This window comes from Myotis yumanensis, unplaced genomic scaffold (assembly GCF_028538775.1).
Source record: "Myotis yumanensis isolate MYYU_CA2020_CCGP unplaced genomic scaffold, mMyoYum1.0.hap1 SCAF_3, whole genome shotgun sequence".
NCBI classification, from domain to species: domain Eukaryota; kingdom Metazoa; phylum Chordata; class Mammalia; order Chiroptera; family Vespertilionidae; genus Myotis; species Myotis yumanensis.
The window spans coordinates 147,925,403-147,948,341 of NW_027223754.1; positions in this window are offsets into that span (position 1 = coordinate 147,925,403).

The window sequence follows — 22,939 nt, forward strand, 5'->3', positions numbered from 1 at the left end:
TTCCCCAACACAGTCTAGGAGGCAGCGACCTAGAGCTCCCCCAATGCTATCCAGAGCCTGGTTCCCAGGTAATGAAGGCATTTCGGAGACCGGAGCGCGAACCAGGCAAGTTTCTAATGAAAACCCCTCTCTGGAGCCCTATTCTAGGTCCTGCTTCTGCAGCAGAAGCTGGGGGAAGTAAAGGGTGGTGTGGGTGGTTAAAAAAAAAATGGGTATTCAAGTGGGGTGTTGGGAAACATCTTTTCCAGAAAGCCTGCTGAGCTTGGAAGACTGCTTGGCGTCCCCTGGCGGTCAAGAGGAGAGGCTGCCCTCTCTTGAGAGTCCACTCCTCAGCCCCCACTGAAACTTCAGACAATGGACTTTTCCCTGTGTCCCTTTCCTCCCCTGCTCCTTGGCTCCTACGTTTGTGGGGCTTGTTATTACAGTATTTGGTTCTCCCAAATTTTCTAATAAACGTGATGATCCAGAAAAAAAAATCATCAATCTTCTTTTTCAGAAACTGTTTCTCTACCTTGGTGGATGCTAAACATTTGTGGTGTGGGACTTTCTGAAGTCCTGGGTGGGCTTCTACTAGAAAAGGAGTTGGGAGAGAGGAGGGAAAAGAAAGGGAAGAAACAGGGGGAAAAGAAAGGGGGAAAGGAAGGGGTAGGAGAGAGAAATACCAGTGTTACCTAAATCCTGGGTTACTACTGAGAAGAAAGCTGAGATTTGGGTAACACCTTTCCTCAACTGTAATAGAGTGCTGATAGGGTGTGAAAGAGAAAGAGTGAGGTGCAAAGGGAACAGTGATAATGGAGAAGGTGAGAGGAGTGGGAAGGGGTGAACTCTCAACCCATTGCTTCACAATGGTGGTGACACTGATAAAAACCTGTTTATGAGCCCTGCTGTGTCATCTGCTCCCAACTCCTTTGGGAACTCCTTCAAATTTCTATTAAATAACCCTTAAGAAACACCTCCTCTAAATCAGACAGACCAAAGAATCCAGTCTTTTTATTCCCCATGACAAGATGAAGAAGGCTAAGCATAATTAGAGACAGGGTGAACATTCATCCTAGGTTTTCTCCAAACATTTCTGACTTGAGATACTCTATCCTATTGATCCCATAAGCACACATCAGCCTTTTCAGTTCATGTGCCCAGACTGTTCGTGAAGAAATAAACTGGTGATAGGAATGCTCAGGGATATGAATGATCCTTTGCTCCAGATCATGTCAATCCTCTTCCTGGAACTTTCCAGGGACTTGCATTGGGTCCAGAAGAAAATCTAAAATCCTTGCCATACTCCTCAAGCCCCTATAGAATCCGATCCTTACCTCCTCTCCCCTTTATTCACTACCTTTCAGTCCTATTGGCCCGCTTTCTTTTCTGTGAACATGCTGAGTTTATTCCTGCCTCAGAGCCTTTGCCTTTGTTCTTACCCCTGTGGAGAATGTGCTTTTACATCAGGTTTTCATGAGCTGCTTTTTCTGGTTCACATCTTGATTAAAACTCCCATCTTCTCGGCATGTCACCCCTAACAATTCTGCGTAAACTAGCACTACCCCCGAACGCAATACCTTCTTGGGCATGGCCCTTTTAAATCACCTTCATGGCATTTACTATCCTATATAATAAAAGCCTAATATGCGAAGTGGCCGGTCATCCGGTAATTTGTTCAACCAATCAAAATGTACTATGTAAGCCGAAACCAGTTTGGGTCAGTGGATAGAACGTTGACCTGTGGACTAAAAGGTCCCAGGTTCGATTCTGGTCAAGGGTATGTACCTGGGTTGCGGGCACATCCCTAGTGGGAGATGTGCAGGAGGCAGCTGATCGATGTTTCTCTCTCATTGATGTTTCTAACTATCTCTCTCCCTTCCTCTCTGTAAAAAAAATCAATAAAATGTATATTTTTAAAAAGAGTAATATGTTAATGATATGCTAAGGCCACTCAACCACTCACTATGACATGCACTGAACACCAGGGGGAGACCGTTGATCTGTCAACCAGTCTCTATGGCAAGCACTGACCATCAGGGGGCAGATGCTCAGACCAGTAGGTGAGCTTGCTGCTGTGGTCTGGCCAATTGGGACTGAGCAAGACAGGCCAGACATGCCCTGGAACCCTCCTGCAGTCCCTCCCTAGCTGGTCAACCTCCCGTGTCCCTCTCCAGCCCCAATCATGCACCGGTGGGGTCCCTTGGCCTAGCCTGTGCCCTCTTGCAATCCAGAACCCCTCAGGGGTCATTGAAGGGCTGGTTTTGGCCAGATCCCACAGGCATAAAAGGCTAATATGCAAATAGACTGAGTGGTGGAACAACTGGTCATTATAATGTTCACTGACTACCAGGGGGCAGACGCTCAACCCAGGAGCTGCACTTGGTGGTCAGTGTCCTCCCACAGTGGGAGTGCCTCTCAGCCAAAAGCCATACTCACAGCTGGAGAGTGCAGCGGCAGTGGCTGGAGGCTCTCCCGCCTCCATGGCAGCACTGAGGATTGCCAGCTTAGGCACGCTCCCAATGGGACCCTCTGCACGCAGTTAGCCAGCCCCCAAGAGCTCCCAGACTGCAAGAGGGCACAGGCCAGGCTGAGGGCCCCCCCAAGTGTGCACGAATTTTGTGCACCAGACCTCGAGTGATCTATAAGCATCTTATTTACGTATTTGATGACCTTTTTTCCCTCTTAGAGTATAAGCTACAGGAGGCTGAGTCTGTCTCTGCCTCACTCCTACAAAAGCATCTAGCACAAATAGATTCCCAACAAACAGTACGTATCCAATAAATATTTACATAATCAATGACTAAATAGAGGTATGTCTCATCTCCTTTGTAGTTAAACACAGTGTATGGCACACCACATGCCTTAGAAATGGGGAGGAGTACCAGTCACTGAACCCGGGAAGATCACTAGCAAGCCTTTTTTTTCATCAGAAAATGAAGGTTACTCTTACATATCACTAGATTAGAAATGCACTTCAGTAAAAAAGAAGCCCTGATTCACTTAGGCTTCACATGGTGCTGATTTTTTTCCTAAAAAGGTAAGTTTTTCCTTAAGTACAAGAAGGACGCTTTGGGGACTCCCAGGAGCAGGGATCTGCAGCAGTAATATCCTTGGATGTAAGGGGGCTAATATTAATACTACTAGAGACCCGGTGCATGAAATTCATGCACTGGGGTGGGGGGAGGGAGAGGGTGTCGGTCAATCCAGCCTGCACCCTCTCCAATCTGGGACCAGGATTGGGCCTACACTGGCAGTCGGACATCCCTCTCACAATCCAGGACTGCTGGCTTCTAAATGCTCGCCTGCCTGCATGCCGGATCGCCCCCAACTGTCCTCCCCTGCCAGCCTGTTTGCTCCCAAATGCCCTCCCCTGCTTGCCTGCTCACCCGCAACTGCCCTCCCCTGCCAGCCTGATCACCCCCAACTGTCCTCTCTGCCAGCCATCTTTAGTCATCCATCTTGTGATGATGTAAGGGTCCAAGGGCCAGAGAGCCACCTAGGCTTTTATTAGTATAGATTCTTCCAGTTTTTCTGTATCTTTTGGTATCAGTAATCTAAGAGGTCATCAGTACTAATCTCCAGTTAAAAGTACCCACAGAAATTACATGGAATCTTCCAGATAAACACTCCAGCCTACCTAAGATGTGCAAATGAGGTCTGTTAGCATAACCTCCCAGTTAGAACTTGCTCATTCCTACTGATCTTAATAGTAACCTACATCAGTGTTTTGAAAATTTCCGTTATGGCTCTCTCTCTATAAAACCAGCTTTATAAAATTCAGTTTGTGTGCCTGAATTATGTTCCAATGTATATGTTTTCACTTGTATGTACACACATTCGTTTTGTGTTATATACGGACACCAAATAAGCAATATGACACACACACAAAAATCATCTTCAAACCATTTATTGTCATAAAAAAGTGAAAAAATGTTAAAACAAAATGAGGGCCTTTACAAGATAACAATGATTGAATTTACAAAAATTGTAACCATGGCCCTCCCAAAAAAGACTTGGAGAAGCTTGTATTGAAAGAACAGCTTCTTCGCAGAGTGTTTTTCCTAAAATCTAATTGATGCACTGGTCACAAGATGTGAAAACACAATCCCATGAGGAGGTGCTGTGTCATTCTCTAGAACTATTTAAATGCTGCACATGTTTGGCCAGTGACGTGTCTAGTATATTTACAATAAACAGAAATCAACACCAAAGTCATTAGTCTATTTTTATAGAACTAGCTCCATTTTTTTCTATGTAGGCGAGGACCTGAGTCCTGCAGGAATAAGGAATGATTTTAATTAAGGCATCTTGTAAAATTTCCTGCATATTCTTTGATATTAATAGGCCCCATTTTCTACATATTCTGTTAGAAACTGTGGTTCCTATGCCTGCTACTCTAGGCATCCCTAATTCCTTCCTATTTATCCCACCGATGGGAAGCTGAGCAGCGCAGTGGAAAACTGTCTGGGAGTCTCAGAATTGACAGGAAAACTCCGCTGTGTGCTCTGTGCTGGGGTAACATTACAGTGAAAGGGTTTCACGTTTCCTGATTTTTGCCCAGCTTTAATTGAGTTATTTTTCATTTGGTAGATATATGTTCCAGGATGGAACATAATACAGTTAGGACAGCATCCTGTGGGACAATGTGACTAGACATAGCCATGAAATGGAAGTGGGGTGAAGACCACTGGCCCCAGATTGCTGAAGGAAGTGAGATAGGTCAGTGCAGACAGAAGCTGTCAGCTACCCCCAGTTCCTGAGCACTGAGTTCAAGGATGCTCAAGGAGAAGTTGACAAGAGTAAATGCTACTGTCTCCTAAACGCTACGCGGCTAATAGGAGAAGACCTCCATCAAGATATGCCCTCTGGGGAAGTGGAGAAAAATGATCATATGGCAAGAAAGCGGAGAAATGCTAACCTCTGCAGAAATTATAGAACTGAGTTCTCCGTGCACTTACTGAGTAGTAAAGCCATACATTTGTACAACTGAGTTTCTACAAATCAGTTATTATTATGCAAACAGCTAAGATGTTATTATTTACAAATAGCTATAGAGATTTAAATCATTTCTGTTTTTTTATAGTGGCTGGGTAAGACAAAGAAAAAGTGTTGGCTTTACGAATAATTCTCATAAATAGATGAGGAATTATAGTAACACAAAGCATAATGAACATTACAATATATAAAGAATGAAAACATTGCCACAGTAATGATACTGCAGAAACATAAACTCCCAAATATCAGAGCAGGAGGAGGGTGAGGAAGGCGGTCCCAGAGGCCACTTGAAGAGATCCCTGCCTGGTTCTCCTTTGCCTGCATTGAGAAACCGGAGTGGCACTTGGTAGGCTTTTAGGTCAACACTTCTACACTCATAATTCCCTGGCAAATGAACAACATTGCTAGGGGAGGACCATGCAATTAGCAGCTACTTCTCTGGAGTAGATCAGTTTATCACATCTTTTCTAAAATGAAAAGAGACTGCTCTGCTATGGGAAGCAAGAACTATACTCTTTCACTGGGTTGGAGAGGAAGGAGAAAGTTGGAAATGGAGGATCAGCCTGAGCACACAGTTCCAGAGGGCAAACTTCAAGACCAGAGTCTGGGTGTGAGGGGAGGGGCTTCCAGCCAAGGGAGCTGATGTTGCAGGGTAAAGTATAGGGGACCAAGGGCACTTTTTCTTCAGGTACAAACAGGACAGGCCTAGACCAGAAGCATGGATGCTGCATCCATCGGGAATTTATGTTGACTCAGCAGAACTTAACTCAAGCGAGGACAGGATGCCTGATTCCCAGAATACACACCTGATTTCATGAAGCACAGCCCTCCCTTCCACACACACACACACACACACACACACACACACACACACACAAGGTATATGGGCACGGTCTTCACACTGGAGTCCCCAAACCAAGCAACACAGTTTTCAAGGTGTCTGTGGACATGGAGAGAATTCAGCACCCAAAGTGGGACATTGTGGCCCATTGGATGTTGTCAGTTCAGATAGTTTGTAGAATGGGCTCTACTTGCAAGACAAGGAAAAAGAAGTGTTGGCTTTATGAATAATTCTCATAAGTTAAGGAATTATATTAAAACAGCAAATCCTACCTGAGCCCTGAGACTTAGAGATGAAGGGCTGACCTTGACTGCAGGGACTCTTAAGTGTTAGAGGATTTTATTCTCTTACTAGAGGCCCAGTGCACAATATTTGTACACTTGGGGGAACAGTTCCCTCAGCGTGGCCTGAGCCCTTTTGCAGTCCAGGAGCCCTCAGGGGATGTCCGACTGATGGCGGGGAGCGGGCCTAAGCCAGTAGTAGGACATCCTTAGTGCTGCTGCAGAGGCAGGCTGCTGCGCTCACCAGCCATCAGCCAGGCTTGTGGCTGAGAGGTGCTTCCCCTTTGGGAGTGCACTGACCACCAGGGGGCAACTCCTGTGTTGAGCGTCTGCCACCTAGTGGTCAGTATGCATCAGTTGTTCTGCCATTCAGTCGATTTGCATATTACCCTTTTATTATTTAGTAAGGATATACCTCAGCTTGGAAGACAGAATTTATCCTCTCCAACAAAAACTTGCTAATTATGCCTGAACATTTTTAATTTATAAGGCGAATGTTCAACTAGTAAAAAATGAGCACATGCCAATTTCTTTTTTTTTTTAAATATATTTTATTGACTTTTTACAGATAGGAAGGGATAGAGATAGAGAGTTAGAAACATCGATGAGAGAGAAACATCGATCAGCCGCCTCCTGCACATCTCCCACTGGGGATGTGCCCGCAACCCAGGTACATGCCCTTGACCGGAATCGAACCTGGGACCTTTCAGTCCGCAGGCCGACGCTCTATCCACTGAGCCAAACCGGTTTCAGCAAGCACATGCCAATTTCATTTTAGTAGCAGGAACTCTTTACAAAAGAAGGCTTTAAAATTACTTCTTTTTAAGTTAAGGAAAGGGAGAATTTAAGCAGTAAATAGCAGAGTTGTGATTCAAACCCAGGTAGTCAGATTATAGAGCCTAAGTTGTCGTTGTTGTTATTTTTGATTGATTGTTTTTTTACTATGCTACATGAGTTAGAGGATATTTTTGCTGTTTCTAAAGTACAAGCACGTCATTTCAGAACATACTTTCTATCCTAACGTGTGAAATGATTATCTTATAGAAGCACCTGGTATAGAGTTTAAAACATCATAGGGATTTAGGAAATACCCATTTATATTTCCCTTCATTTCCTTTAATGAAATCTATTTGTCGCCACTCTAAATCCAATGTTCATCCTGAAAGGAGATCCTCTTATTATATTTTGATAGCTTCATTTAGTGCTCAGGTTTAGAGTAACACACAGCATGGTAATATTTATAATTTAAGCACTCCAAGTATCAGGCATTTCCAATTTGTGGAAGCAAATCACTCAGCAGGAACCAGTGGACATCTGATGGGAAATCCTGATGCTCTGGGGGTATCCAGGGAGAGCCCTGGCCCTGAGAATTCCCTTAAGGAGCTTCTTAACTGCTGGGGACTATTTAGAGCAGCGGTTCTCAGCTTCCTAATGCCACGACCCTTTAATAGAGTTCCTCATGTTGTGGTGACCCCCACCATAAAATTGTTGTGGTTGCTACTTCGTAACTGTAACGTTGCTACTGTGATGAATCATAATGTAAATATATGATATGCAGGATGTATTTAGGTGACCCCTGTGTTAAGGGTCGTTTGACCCCCAAAGGGCTTGTGACCCACAGTTTGAGAAGCACTGCTTTAGAGGCACTGAAACAGCTGCCTGACTGTGAACTTGGATTTGCATAGAGGGCAGCACCATGGAACAGTTTCCACAATTGAATTCTGAGTTTTCTGATGGACTCGAGGTCTCCACCAGAGTCAGACTGGGGCTCTACACAATAACTCAGAATTCCAGAAGAGTCTTGGCCAATCAGGTGCAGCTGGGTAGCTGGGCCTGGATATTGGGGAGGGATTAGTAGTTCCATGGACAGGTTGAAGCTGTGTTTGACCATCCCCAATATAGGGTCTTCCCGTCTCCATGACCCGTCCTTTACATTCAAATGGCCCTGTTTCCTCAGTGTTCACAGAACCACATGCAGCCCTCCCGGTGAACCTGGAGCCCAGTGATCCGGAAGCTCCATGGGCTGCACAGAGTGAGCAGGAGAAAGTCAGCTGGTCAGCAGAGGAGAAGCACTGCCAGAGCGGTGATCCCACAGGAGGCCTGGGCATCTGCGCTGCAGGCCCGCCACATGCAGAAACCGCTCACACTGTGTGGGTCCCTGGAGAGACTAATTAGGGAGGTGGTTCCTCAGACAAGTCTGAACTACTTGCTAAGCAACAAAGTAGGATAGGAACTAGATCGACCAGATTTATGGCATTTATGTAAATGTACTTATGTGCACATTTTCACTGACCATCAGGTAAACACCAGAAAACATTGTATTTCACAGTCATTTAAATAGGGATTTGCTAAAGATAAGATGCTAGACACCATGTTTATTTGTTTGTTTCTTTTTAAAATCTTTATTGTTGAAAGTATTACATATGTCCCCCTGCTTCCCCCATTGACTTCACCTAGCCAACCCTGGCCCCTACCCAGGCCTTCACCACCCTATTGTCTGTGTCCAGGGGTTATGCATAAATGCATACAAGTTCTTTGATTGATCTCTTCCTGCCCATCCACCCTCCCCATTTTCCCTCTGAGATTCAACAGTCTGTTCCATGCTTCCATCTCTCTGGATCTATTAACATCATGTTTAAATGGAGCTTTTAACTAACGTATTGGAAAAAGGTTTGAGGAACACGGAATGTGGTATTTATTTCAGTGCAATTAAAAAATATTGTCTAAACTGTTGCTTCCTGTAAAGAAAATAGTTTTGCTTTGTTGTTGGTCCATTCTGCTGCAATTTAATGGACATAAACATCTTAATGAATTGAAATGGAATGAGATTTGATTATAAGGAAAGTCTGGATAGTCATTATGAGTAAAAATAATTTAAATGGAAAGTGCTAATATTCACTATAAATTTGCTAATTGTCATTCTGTGGCAAATACTATTACAATAATGACACTCGTAGTCACATTATTTTGTGAATAAGCATTAGGAAAGTTGATTATAAAATCATATTTTACCATTAAATATTTTTCTTCAAAGCTATTAAAATCTTATACGCTAAGTGTGTCAGCGTTTGTAAGTGCTTTGAAGATGAGGAATGCTCTTCTAGGCCAAAATCCCATAAAACATAACACCCATGTTATCATTAATAGTAATGGCAATAAATGGGCTTTTGATGTGTGATCCTTTAATCTCATAAAAGTGGCTTTTTATTTATTTTTATTTTTTTTTAATTAAATCTTTATTGTTCAGATTATTACATTGGTTCCTCTTTTTTCCCACCATAACTTTCCCCTACCCAGTTCCCACCCCACCCTCCGTCCTCACTCCCCACCCACTCTCCTCATCCATAGGGGCACAATTATTGTCCAATCTCTTCCCGCACCCCCCACACCCTTCCCCCACCCCAAGATTAGTCAGTCCATTCCCTTTCTATGTTCCTGATTCTATTACAATCACCAGTTCATACTGTTCATCAGATTATTTATTCACTTGATTTTTAGATTCACTTGTTGATAGATATGTATTTGTTGTTCATAATTTGTATCTTTACCTTTTTCTTCTTCTTCCTTTTCTTAAAGGATACCTTTCAGCATTTCATATAATACTGGTTTGGTGGTGATGAACTCCTTTAGCTTTTTCTTATCTGTGAAGCTCTTTATCTGACCTTCACTTCTGAATGATAGCTTTTTGCTGGATAAAAAGCTTTTTTCATTTAGCTTTTCTGGTTGGGTGTTTTTTGCTTTTTCGTATTTCAAATCTTTGACTTGATTCTTGCGATCCCCTGGTCTGCTGTTGGGAGTGTGTATAATATTCTTTTAGTCTTGGTTGTAGGTTCTTGGTATTCATCACTTTGAATATTTCTTGCCACTCCCTTCTGGCCTGCAAAGTTTCTGTTGAGAAATCAGCTGACATTTGTATGGGTACTCCTTTTTAGGTAACTGCTTTTCTTTCTCTTGCTCCTTGTAGGATTCTCTCTTTGTCTTTTGCTCTTGGCATTTTAATGATGATGTGTCTTGGTGTGGTCCTCTTTGGATTCCTTTTGTTTGGGGTTCGCTGCGCTTCTTGGATCTGTAAGTCCATTTCTTTCACCAGGTGGGGGAAGTTTTCTGTCATTATTTCTTCAAATAGGTTTTCAATATCTTGCTCTCTCTCTTCTTCTGGCACCCCTACAATTCGGATGTTGGTACCTTGAAGCTGTCCCAGAGGCTCCTTACACTATCTTGGTATTTTTGGATTCTTTTTTCATTTAGCTTTTCCGGTTGGGTGTTTTTTGCTTCTTTGTATTTCAAATCTTTGACTTGATTCTTGCGATCCTCTGGTCTGCTGTTGGGAGTGTGTATAATATTCTTTATTTCAGCCGGTGTATGCTTAATTTCTAGTTGGTTGTTTATCACAACATCGAGGGTCTCACTAGATTTCTTGAAGATCTCAAAACATTTATCGGCAATCTCACCAGTCTTTTCGAGGGCCTTACTAAATTTATCGGCGGCTTCTAGATAGTTCTTTAAAGACCTTAAAAGTGTGGTTTTGAACTCTATATCCTGCAGTTTGCTTTCCTCCATTTCTATCATTTGTGTCCTGTTTCTTTGTCTCGGCATTTTTTATGCTTCACTGTGTCGATAGTGTTCCTTTCTGTGCTAAGTGTCCCAATTACCTGAGGTAGACAATCTTGGTGCACCCCCTTGTGGGCTCTGTGCACAGTCATGTTGTAATTAAGCCTTGATTGTTGTAGTTATCACTGGGAAGAATTGACCTCCACTCCAATTGGCTGTGAGGATCAGCTGTGTCTGTAGTGGGAGAACTTCTGTGCTGGAGACACCCCTCTGGGGCATGACTAGCTTCAATGGGGCTTTGGTGCTCACTGAATCTGCCGCCTGAGTGTGTCCCTTATGTTTCCACGGAGCTGCAAACTGGATGGTCCCACTCTGACCTCTGGGCTTCCTGGCTCCTGGATCTCTAGGGAGGTGCTAATCTAGCCTTTGCTGGAGGCTATCCAGCAAAAGCCTCCCTGCAGGGCTTGGGTGGGGAAGGTCCCACAGGATCAACACAGTGGGGCTAGCAGTTATGGCTGCTCTCAGGCTTGCCCTCAGAGGCTCTGCTTCTCAGTGTCCCCGTAATCTCTGCAAGCCCCTCGGAGAGAAAGCTGCCCTCGGGTTCTGACTGATGCCAGACAGTCCTGCTTCTCTGGTATGAGTCTGGGTCCCTAGAGACTCCCCTGGAACTGGAGCTCAGAGCCTGAGACTCCCTCCCGATTGAAAATGACAACCATGCCCTCAGCCAGCAGCCCCTTTGGCATGCACTCCGCACCTTAGTATTTTACTTCCGCACTGCGCCTCCTCTGAGTCTGGGTATGCTTTTCTCTTTCCTTCTAGTTGTAGAATTTCCACTCAGCCAGCATTCCTGTGGTTCTGGGTGCTGTCTGTTCCATCTTTTAGTTGTATTTTTGAAGTGGTTGTTTGAGGCAGCAAACTCCGGTGTTTACCTATGCCGCCATCTTGGGTGTCTCCGGCATTTTCTTATCAAAAGTGGCTTTTTATAATTCATAAACCAGTCTCCATTCTTCAGGTATAAGCATGCCTCGCATAAGAAAAATGTGTGGGATCCAAAAACTTAATGGTTCTATAAAAACCTTGTCTATACATAAAAAAGAGAAAGAAACTATACAACCATCCAAATACTCAGAAATTTTCTATAAATTTGGGGGAGCAAGGCAGGGTTAGATTTTTATCATCTTGATTTATTAAGGCCACTATCTCACACCCCCACCTGATTATGAATGTGTAAGGGGCTCATGTTTGTTATTAAAGTATCTTATATAATAAAAGCCTAATATGCTAAGCATCTAGTTGTCCGTTCAACCAATCAAGGCATAATATGCTAATGATATGCTCAGGCCACTCAACTGCTTGCTATGACATGTATTTACCACTAGGGGACAGACGCTCTGACTGGGAGGTTAGCTTGCTGCTGGGATCCGGCTGATTGGAACTGAGTGAGACAGGCTGGACATGCCCTGGATCCCTCCTGTGGTCCCCCTCCAGCTGGCCAACCTCCCACATCCCTCCTTGGCCCCAATCGTGCACCGGTGAGGTCCCTCAGCCTGGCCTGCACCCTCTCGAAATACGGGACCCCTCAGGGGATGTCAGAGATCCAGTTTTGGCCCGATCTCACAGGCCAGGCTGAGGGACCCCACTGGTGCACAAATTCGTGCACTGGGCCTCTAGTAGATAATAATCAATAATCAGGGTTAGGACTTTGGGATCTATTCCTTAGTATAGAGATATCTAATTACATACCTTCCTATACTTTTGCTAATTGCTTAATCTCTTTAAAATAAGAGCATTTATCTCATTTCCATCCTGAAATAATAGTAGAAAATCATATAGGAATATCACTCTATCTAGGAAGAGTTCAACACACAACTCCACTACAACTAGCATTGTTCCCATGGAACACAAATTTATCTTAGAGACTATGTCCAAATGGAAATTATATGTCCCATTCCCACTTCTTTGTGACCAGCAAATGTAAGTTGGATCCAAAGAGCAGCAGTAAAGTTAGTTTTACTTTTTATAATCATGAAAATTAGATATAATCCCTTTATCAATGGAAAATAATATATACATATATATATATATAAAAGCCTAATATACAAAAGTATCCCCTTAGGAGTTCTACTGACCAGAAGTTAGATCACTTGCTATGATGTGTGCTGACCACCGGGGGGGTGGCGTGGAATGAAGGAAGGCCCTGGCCAGCAGCTGGCAGCTGGGGAAGGGAGGCCGTGGCTGGCAGCCGGCAACCACTAGAGACCCTCCCAACGCACAATTTCATGCACTGGACCTCTAGTTTATTATAATTTATTTTCCCAACTACATCTTGAATACATTTATTCATTCATTGAACATTTTTTGATGGTGTTCTAGGTAACAAGAACAGTTCTAGGGAATGGGTATACGGAGATAAAAGGTACAATTCTGTTATTGCCTTCAAAAAGTTGCAATATTCAGGTTAAATACATTCATAGAGGAATATGAAGGGCCCCAAAGGAAAACTACTTGTGTGAGGTGGGTGTCAAAGGAAGGGTTCTTATAGTAGGCAATGCCTGGCCACGATTTGAAATTGGAAAAAGAGTTACCTTGAAAAAGAAGTAGAATATGGGTATTTAATATAGATGGATCAGTATGTGACAAGGGTGAGAGGCATGGAAAATCTAAAGAAATTAGATCTCAGATGATAATCGTGTGCAAAGGAGGACATGATGACAAGAAATAAGGATGGAGTTAGGAAAGATGTGATGGTGAAAGACTTTGCCATGAAAATGAGTTTGGGCTTCATTCTATGAGAAAAGGAAATAGCTGTATTAAAAACTTTTACAAAGAGAGAATATGATATTCAACAGTATGCTCTTTAGAGCTTCACCTCAGATATTATGATGAAGGATGGATTTGACAGTAGGTTATAGTAAAATACTATATGAGAAAAAAGGACCCATCCTAAGGCAGGAATGTGGGCATGAGAACGGATTAGACTTGGTGCAAAGACTTGGTGATCTTATGAATGAAAGGAGAAAATGAAGAGTACAGAATTAGTTACTTTGGGGAATTCTGGTGTTACAATGGTAGAAAACATGGAAATAAGAGCAATTGTGATGGGAAGTGCTGGGTATTAACAATTGGGTATAAGATGCTTGAGGGATATTCCATGACTCCTGTGTAGTTGTAATGAAAGAACTGGAGTTCAGAAGAATATCTCAGATGGAAATATAGTTTAGGAATCTTTGATCTGAAGGTCTGAATGTAATTATCCAGGGAGACTGTATAGAGAAACAAGAAGAAAATACCAAGGATACATAAATTCTAGAGAGCACTAACCATTAAATAATACTTTGTGGCGAGGCCGACCTAAAAGTAGGAACTGCGGAGTTGGGTGTGGCTAGTGAGCCATGCTGGAAATGCTAAGAAGCAGTGGCTATTCGTGCAAATCAGAGAGGAGGATTTTCAAAACTCTGAAAGTGATCAAATTAGATAAATACCATAAATATTTATCGTAAGAAGAAGATAATAGCTGGTCATCTTACTTATGTTCAAAAGTAGGGTGACAGGATAAAGATTAGAGTCGGTAAAGAACCAGGTGAGAAACAAAGAAAAGATACTGATATGGATGATGCATCCCTAAATTTTTATAAGATGCTTGTCAGAGTGTGACCTCCAACAGAATATGCAATTCCATTGTGCCAGGACTGTGTGATCTCCAATGTACAAATTCCATTATGCCTTAAGTGCCAAAGACAGACATGTTTGTCCTAGTGCCTGAAATCCTCCTTGTCCGTTAGCTACATGAATACTTTCGTGTTGCTATAGACATTCCTATACTATAAGGCATTTTACTGAGAAGTGAAAATGTAACCAACCAGCCAGGCATTTGGGCTGTGCATCTGGCAATCAGTTCGAAGGGCTTTGCCACTGAGTTGATGAGTATTTGTGGTCTCTTGCAAGTCCCTCCCTGTTGCCCTTCAGTTCACAATCACAGCAAAGTCTGTTGGAGATATTATGTCCCTGGGCATGCAAGGCTCCTGGGGAGCAACTTGAGTTTGGGATAAATAAATCACGTGGAAGTTCATTCTGGAAGCGGCTTAAGTATCTTGCATAGGTGCCAAGGAGAATTTAAATGCAAAAAGAAGAGACCAGAAATATCCCCGTGCTGTCTTTATGTATACAATGTATTTATTTAATCTTTGGTAGCTTTTACACTAGCTCTGCTACCAGATGGTAGGCTGGGCAGAATATGCAATACAATAGTACATGAAATAGACAAATACCTGTGCCTTCAGGAGCTTATATTTTAATGGGTAGAAGGGGAGCCACAATAAGCAAAACAAATAAGTAAATATTGGGTGTTGTAGGTGGTAAAAGACATCTGGGGGAAAAAGAAAATTATGGAAGGGATATTGGAATTTTGTGGAGGGGGGAGTGTGAAATATTAAATAGGAGAGTCAGTGAGGGCCTCACTTTGAGTAAAGACTGAAATGGAAGGATTAAGCCAATGGAAGAAAACCTGGAGGAAAAGTGTTTCAGGCAAAGAAGAAGCAAAACATACGAGGTAGGCAACAAAAAAATGCAGGAGAGTAACAAAAAAGAGGAGAGTAGTGAAAGATAATATCAGAGAGATAATGGGGAGAGAGAACACAGTAGGACCTGGGCCATTATAAGGACTGTATTGAGTTATTTTGAATAGGAAAAACTGATTCTGTAATTTTAAGGGACTCTTCTTTGAGAAAAGACATCTTAATCTTAAAGAATAACCTACAATTTTCCTATCAGTCTACCCTTTCTTTTGAAGATGATGCTTCTACAAATGACCTCCCCAATCTGCCTGGTTCCATCATAGAAACCCCTCCTTCTCAAAGGAAAGAGAAACTGACTATGAATTTCTCTGAGAATGAAGTGGTATCTTCAGAAAATACATTGAAGGTCATCTTTGGGCCCTCCAGAAAGGCTGATAGTGAGAACAATGTGGAAATTTGAAAGAATTTTTTCGAGAACCAGAAGAGGAGTAAAACAATGAAATCACTTCTGTACCTGTCGTGTTTTTTTTTAAGTGCAATATTCACTTAAAAAATAAATAAATACAGCTTTCACATGGGAATTTTTAAGATATCACAAGACCTTACCTCCTTTGCAACTAAAATACTACCAAATAAATATCTCCTGAAACAGAACACGGTTCTTTGGGCAAAGACAGAGAACAAGCACTGAAGAAAATAAGCTACCTGTGGATCTAGTTTACTGGGGTAGCTTTTAGTTGCCTTCTTGAATACTCTTGAAGAGGTCTTTTCAGCTGGAGTTAATGTATTACACTGGTTCACAGAACGAGTATAGATTGGGGAGAGTTAGGTAAAAATAATTTGTCACCAGTAACTCAATGTTGATCTCCCCTATCAGAACCAGTGTATGATTGTATAAGTATGCAGTCACAGATCTTGAAACCTGGGTTTTCATCCTGATTATGCTGTTAAATAGCATTTTACTATTTAAACTAAATACTTTACTGTCTACCATTGACTGGACCTTAGTTTTCTCACCTGCATATTAAGCAGTTGGCAGGACAGTAGCTGCAACTTTTCTTGTTAAGGGCATCTATGAAATCCAGGGGCATGGGTAGAGTTGACTCCATGCTCTCAGTAATTTGTTAGGATTATCTTATCCAGAGATGATAACTACACAGCATTGTAGTCAACATCCTCTTTCTGGTCCCTTAGACTAGCAGTTCTCAACCTGTGGGTCGCAACCCCTTTGGGGGGTCGAACGACCCTTTAACTTGGGTCGCCTAGGACCATCAGAAAACACATATATAATTACATATTGTTTTTGTTATTAATCACTATCATGTAATTATGTTCAATTTGTAACAATGAAATTGGGGATCACCACAACATGAGGAACTGTATTAAAGGGTCACGGCATTAGGAAGGTTGAGAACCACTGCCTTAGACATTACAAACAGACCCCCATACTTAGCCCCATTGAGGCAATCAGAGCTCAGGGAGGGTCAGAATCTTTGTAAAAATCTATTTTTGCATAGTGACTCAGACAATCATGACCAAATAGAGTTGGCACTCAAGTTGAAAACAACTTGCTACCTTATCATTAGGAGAAGGACTATATCAAAGTCAACACTTCCTAGTATAGCTAAGAAGAGCATTTGCATCCTGCCAGCCAATTTCTCCTATCCCTAAAGCGTTCTAACCTGCCATCAGTTCTGCCAACATGAAGTAATTTCTGGTGTCCTGGGCATAACCAAAATGGATCGATTAGCTTTTCAGTCAAAGAGGCCTGAATATGTAGCACTCATTTCCCTTCTAGATAAAGCCCACTTGTATCGTGAGAAGAGAGCCTTCTGCAAAAGAAACAAACTCAGACATTCAACAAATAGAGAAATCAGGGACTTCTTGATCTTTGAAGCTGCCACCCACTCACTTTCTTATGATCCACATACACAGGAGCTTAGATCAAGAAATCTGTGTCTGTTTGAGTTCTATGAAAAGTCCTAACAACGTTATTAGATAAATGTGATGAATTTTCATCTCGTGACAGCTTGTGACCCAAAAATTGCTGTTCAAAATTAAAATGCATTCAAAATGAATCTGGCAAGCCAACTACAATATTAAACTTGCAATCTGCTGTGAAAAACACCTATTAAAAGAACTATATTAAACATGAATAGAATTAATTTCTATATAGCATCTTGAAACTGAAATATGAAAATAGCTCTTTAATTCATTGCTTTTATTAAATTCAAATTGGTTGAATAATCTCTTTTTTTGCAAATGAAGAAGTCAAAGTATAGATGGATTGGTTTGTCATCAGTAATACACCCCCTTTAGCTGAGCTCAGGGTGGTACAGAATCTAGTAGTATAGACTTCCAGATTACTCTTCTGATGAATAAAAGTCCTCTATTTACCTCATCCAGAATGTTCATCTCTAATAAATGGAGAGATGTTTCCCTCCTGCTTACTTTTAAGTTTATTTCTAACTTTTATGGTATAAATGACTCAAAATATATTAAAGGTGATCTATAGAATTGTCTGTACATTAGTTTTTAAAATAACCACACTGATATTTTTGATAAATCAGCTAAATCATTTCTAAACTTGGTAAAAGAATGAGGTGCTTTTTTATGGTAGAGAATATTTGTATTAGTGCTATCACTAACATGAATACAATAGTAACAGCCCAATGTGTATATTTTCATCTCATATTTTAACATTAAAGAATTGTATGTGGTAATAAAAAGATTCATTACAGTTGTTTGCAAATAATTTAATGACCAAGTCGTAGCTACTTCTAGTTTTCAAAAGGTACCAAAGAACGATGTACGTTTCCACAACATCACATCATAATGATAACAATTAACATGTGTACTTAATTATAGACTCAATGTTCCTATACATTCCTGGATCAGGAGATTCACAGTACATTAAAATAGCAGTAGCTATAAATAGGAAAGTACCATATTTCACCCTCAATATTGCAAACATAAAAAAGACTCACCCACTCTTTTTAAAAGATACCACAAGAACTATCATTTCATAACCATTATCCATTACCCCTGGAACGTAGTGCACACTCAATAAATGTCAGTTGAAGGAATGAATGAATATGCATGATTGGATGACAAGCAGACTCAGGGACAACACCTAGTCTTTGGCTGCTACAGGACGACTGCAGGGACCGCTGCCCCCGCAGTAGGGCTCCTAAAACCTCTCTGCCTTATAGTCTGAGCATGATGCTGAAAGAGACGACAGGGTGCTGTTTCAAACGTTTCCTTCCTCTTATTGGTTTAGAAAATGCGAGGGACAAGGGCCAGGGCCAAAGGAGCCTGGGGCAGCGTCCTTCAATGAACCATGTATTTCCATTTTGGGGCTACACCAGCCGTGGGCAAACTAAGGCCCGTGGGCCGGATCCGGCCAGTTCGGCTGTTCTATCCAGCCCACGGAGCCGAAAGAGCTGAGGGTTCTCTTGCTCTCCCCTCCGCTCCTTCACCAGCAGCAGTGTTAACATGGCCCTGTCTTCCAACAGGTGCATGCCTCCCTCCCTCACCGCTTCCCCGCCAGCACGGTCCCGCCTGGCCTTCCTAAGAATCCCTTTGCAGGACAGGCTGCTGCCAGAGCCCCTGAGCCTGTGGGGTTTCCTCCCGCCTCCTCCCCAGCTCTGCCCAGCAGCCCCTCACCTGCAGTGTGAGGACCGAGGAGCAGGCACAGCGCAGGGAAGCCCAGGGCTCTCCGCATGGCGTTTGTATGGAGAGGCGGAGGAGGAACTCCGCCACGACCCCACTTCAGGAAAAAAGTGATCAGCAAGGGCCCGCGCCAGAGCGGCTCCGGGCTCAGGCTTCACTCGCAGGTCCCGGGCTGGGGATGGCATTGCTGGTGAGGCGCCTGCAGAAAGCCGCCCAGCAGCGCCTCCTTCCGCGCAGGCAGAGGAGGGGGAGTGGGTGGCGGCTGCTGAGCGGGGCGGAGCGGGGTGGTGGCCTGGCGCTTGGAGGCGGCTGGCACTCGGCCTTCTGGAAGCCCCGCCGCCGTTGGTGGGGAGGGCGGGGGACTCCCGCGCCAGCCATGGAGCCCCGGGCAGGGCGGGTGCGGCGCGAGTAGCAGCAGATGCCATGACTACTGAGCATGCCCGGCGCTGCCCTGGGTCGCGGTTTCCAATGGCAAATCCACTTCTCTGGGTCTTTGAGGCGCTGCGAGGCGGCGGGTGTGGACGGGGCCGGGGAAGACGGGGGAGGGGGGGCGGGGGGAGGTTGTGCTTTGGGTAGGAAGGATCTGTCCAAAGCCTGGGGGTGGGGTGGGGTGGGATGGGGTGAGTCTAGATGAGGGCATGATGACCTGGGGGACCAGAGGAAAGAGCCCAAGACTGTCAACCCCAAGACCCACCCCACTCCTTCCCCAGTTCTCGGTTTACTCATGCACTGAGCTCACTAAGGGGAGTTGACCTTTGCTGGCCCAGATTGACCAGCTTCTGGAGTTGCCTGCAGGGATGGGGTGTAGGCTGCTCTGCTGCTCAGCATCCATGGCCTGCAGAGGGGTAAAGGGGTATCCTGCGGTAGCCTTGTTCTAGCAGCTTTGCGTTTTTTTTTTTTTTGTTTGTTTGTTTTTTTTAAATTAAATCTTTATTGTTCAGATTATTACATTTGTTCCTCTTTTTTCCCCCCATAACTCCCCTCCTTCCAGCTCCCACCCCACCCTCCACCCTCACTCCCCACCCACTGTGTTCATCCATAGGTGCATGATTTTTGTCCAGTCACTTCCCGCATCTCCCACACCCCTTTTTCCCCCAAGAATAGTCAGTCTATTCCCTTTCTATGTCCCTGATTCTATTATAATCACCAGTTCATTCTGTACATCAGGTTATTTATTCACTTGATTCTTGGATTCATTTGTTGATAGATGCATGTTTGTTGTTCATAATTTGTATCTTTACCTTTTTCTTCTTCTTCCTCTTCTTAAAGGATACCTTTCAGCATTTCATATAATACTGGTTTGGCGGTGATGAACTCCTTTAGCTTTTCCTTATCTGTGAAGCTCTTTATCTGACCTTCAATTCTGAATGATAGCTTTGCTGGATAAAGTAATCTTGGTTGTAGGTTCTTGGCATTCAGCACTTTGAATATTTCTTGCCATTCCCTTCTGGCCTGCAAAGTTTCTGTTGAGAAATCAGCTGACAGTCGTATGGGTATTCCCTTGTAGATAATTGAGCCTCTTTCTCTTGCTGCTTTTAAGATTCTCTCTTTGTCTTTTGCTCTTGGCATTTTAATGATGATGTGTCTTGGTGTGGTCCTCTTTGGATTCCTTTTGTTTGGGGTTCTCTGCGCTTCTTGGACCTGTAAGTCCATTTCTTTCACCAGGTGGGGGAAGTTTTCTGCCATTATTTCTTGAAATAGGTTTTCAGTATCTTGCTGTCTCTCATCTTCTGGCACTCCAATGACTCTGATATTAGACCGCTTAGAGCTGTCCCAGAGGCTCCTTACACTATCTTCACACTTTCGGATTCTTTTTTCATTTTGCTTTTCCAATTGGGTGTTTTTTGTCGAATCTTTGGTTTGATTATTGTACTCCTCTGGTCTGCTATTTGGTATAATGTTCTTTATTTCAGTCCGTGTATGCTTACTTTCTAATTTCCTTATCGTAGCATCGAGGGTCTCATTAGTTTTCGTGAGGCTCTGCACATATTTATGGCAAGCCCTCAAAATTGCGATTCTTAGCTCCATATCCTCCATTTCTGTCATGTTTTTTTGTCTCCGCATCTTTTATGCTTTCTTGGTGCACCCCCTTGTGGTCTCTGTGCGCAGTCTTGTTCTAGCCAAGCCTTAATTGTTGTAGTTAACACTAGAGGGATTTGACCCCCACGCCGACTGGCTATAGGAATCAGCTGTACGGAAAATGTCTGCCTTCTGGGGAGGCGCTAATCCAGCCTTTGCCTGAGGCGATCGGCAAATGGCTGTGCGCAGGCTTTGGGCGGGGCGGGATCAACAGGGCGGGCGGAGGGAGCAGTTATGGCCACGCTCAGTCCCGTTCCCAGAGGCTCTGCTTCTCAGAACCCCGGTAGCCGCTGCAAACCTCGGAGAGAAAGCTGCCCTCAGGTTCCAACTGATGCCGGATAATCCCGCTTCTCCCGTTTGAGTCTGGGTCCCTAGAGACTCGCCCGGATCTGGAGCCCAGAGTCTGAGACTCACTCCCGACAGAAAACGACAACCGCGCCCTCAGCCACCAGCCCGCTTTGCGCGCACACCTCGGTACCTTTGTATTTTCCACACTGCGCCGCCTCTGAGCCTCGATTTGCTGTTCTCTTTCCTTGTAGTTGTAGAGTCTCTCTTCAGCCAGCCTTCCTGTGGTTCTGGGTGATGTCCGTTCAGTCTTTTAGTTGTATTTTTGAAATGGTTGTTTGCGGCAGCGGTCTCCGGTGTTTACCTACGCCGCCATCTTGGTCTCCCGAGTTCAGTCAGCTTTGCGTTTTTTGTTTCTATTTCCCTTCCAGAGGGAATCCCTGGTATTTAAATTTGTCCTTGATTGGAGTCCATAGTCTATGATTATAATAAAAACAAAGTGAAGCCATACTTTTTGACGGGTAGGACGTGCCCATGCCTTTGCAGAAACGAAGGCGCCTTTCTGTTTTTGGAGATGTTACCTTTAGTCTCCATTTTTCTTCCTTAGGCGATAGGCAAGAGAATCACTTCTGTCACTGGGCTCCTCCAGTCCAGCTCTAGGTTTTGCTGCAACCTTCTGTCTCACTGGGTGCCCACCCACCACCCCCACGCCCCCATCTAAGACTGGAGTGTGGAGATCTTTACATTAGTCTATTGCCTAATCGTTCTTAATCCTGAAGTCCCAGACAGAATTCTCTGCTTTCACTAACTATCCCAGAAGCCTCCTTGTCTTCATGGAATGCTGTTGTCGCTTCTCCAATGGCCTCCACTGGCATTCTCACTACACTCAAGCTTTCAAAGGTCTAACCTTGGCCTCACTTTTACAGAACGTTCAGGCGTGGGTCCGGGGCACAGTGATATTTCCCTTTTACACCTGAGTCTATACCAGCCGTGGGCAAACTATGGCCCGCTGGCCAGATCCAGCCTGTTCGCCTGTTCCATCTGGCCAGGGAGCCGAAAGAGCAGAGGGTTCTCTTGCTCTCCCCTCCGCTCCTTCACCAGCAGCAGTGTTAACATGGCACCGTGGGGAAACATGGCCGCAGCTGCTTCTTCTGTGTGGGCGGATTTATATCCACCCATTCAGTAGAAGGAACAACCTCTCAATCTTCCAGAGGCTCCTTGTAATGCCCGAAAACGCGTCTCCTGACATCACCCTGGGAATGCATAGACACATTCTTGTGGTGATGTAGGGAGACACGCCCCTGGAGAGCACAGTATCAGAGCCTTTCTGAGGTAAGATTAAGACCTCTACTCAAACACAATTTTTTCCTGTTCCCACATTCTGTACATCACAATGACTTGTTAATAAAACAACAAAGACTTTCAGCTTTTAGGGCTTGTATCCACTGCAGTTTTTTTTTCCCCACTGCGGACGTGCACAGCTGGGAAAAACACACACAGAGGACATGTCACACTAGCCATGCTGCTGCTGCATTTTTTTGCTCATATGGATGCGGTATCAGTGACGCTACCTTGGCCACTAACCACATGTGTTAGGGGCAAAACAAATGCATTTTGCGCTGCGTTGGCTTCTCCCCCTTGCGCCTGTAAAAATGCGTGCTACAGGGCATTTGTATTAACATGCACCACTGCACATTAGCATCAACGCAAACATGATGGAAACCTGTGTACCCTGCATTAAC